Below are 1,334 nucleotides of genomic sequence, written 5' to 3' on the forward strand. Positions count from 1 at the left end.
AACTCCTACATGCATGTTCTACATGCAAGTCCTACATGCAACTCGTACATGCATGTTCTACATGCAAGTCCTACATGTAGTTCCTACATGCAACATGCAACTCCTACATGCAACTTCTATATGAAAGTTATACATGTAGAGAGAGAATGTCTTACAATTACTACATGCAAAGAGAGAAATTCTCCAACTTGTATAAATACCCCATAATGGAATGAAACCCACACTCTTTCGGACATTGTGTTGAATTCTACTTTGGTATTCCAAGCAATTGTCTCCAAGTGTCCATGCTTCCTTGCACTCCATGTCCAAAAGCATGTCCTAACCTTGCCTCCTACTCCGTCTCCTTCAACCTTGCAACTCCTTCTCTCCCACTCCTCCTCCATCTTGTCCTCCCTCTCCTCCTTTCTTCTCCTCCCTTCTCCTCCTCCGTTCTCCTCCCTTCTCCTCCCTCTCCTCCCCCCTTCTCCTCCCTTCTCCTCCTCCCTTTGCCTCCCCCATGCTCTTACATCTTCTTCTACTCCCACTCCTATGCTCCTCCTAAACCCTTCTCCCTTAGATTAGTCCCTCAACCCTTGACCCCCATGATCTACGAGGGAGACGAGTTCTCCACCATGAACTCTACTCTGAACCTTGGATCCTCCTAACCCTTAAACTCCTTCTAAATGAACCCTAAACCCATTTTGAACCATGAACCTACCTCTAACCCTTAAAATCTTTCTAAGCCTTCCAACCCCTAATGGAGGCAAAAGCCTTCATTACCCCAAAGTGGCTCAGAACAGAGCCTTGATGATGAGTTGGGTATTCCTTCTGTTGTTACACCTAGAGTAAGGAAGACAAGGGATGTTTTGAGAGCACCTAGTAGTGAGCCTATTTTGTGCAAGTCTACTAGAGTTAAGTATCTTGTGGATAGGCTGAAATATGATGGATTTACATCCATTCACTATGCCTATATGGTCAAAGTGATACATGAACCAGAACCCACTTCTTTTGAGCAAGCCATGGGAAAAGAAAAATGGGAGAAAGCCATGGATTAAGAAATGGATGCCTTGCAAGAAAACACTACATGGGAATTGGTGCCTTTGCCTAAAGACAAGAATGCAATTGGCTGCAAGTGGGTCTATAAGGTGAAACACAATGCAGATGGTTCTGTGAGCAGATACAAGGCAAGATTAGTTGTCAAGGGGTATGCACAGACATATGGCATTGATTATGAAGAAACATTCAGTCTAGTTGCAAGGATGGCAACCATAAGAGCAGTCATTGCTATGGCTACATCAAAGGGATGGTCTTTACATCAGATGGATGTAAAGAATGCTTTCTTGCATGGCGACTTG

Source organism: Dipteris shenzhenensis, chromosome 18 (assembly GCF_047967505.1).
Source record: "Dipteris shenzhenensis isolate YYH24624 ecotype China chromosome 18, Dip_SZ_1.0, whole genome shotgun sequence".
Taxonomy (NCBI): Eukaryota; Viridiplantae; Streptophyta; class Polypodiopsida; order Gleicheniales; family Dipteridaceae; genus Dipteris; species Dipteris shenzhenensis.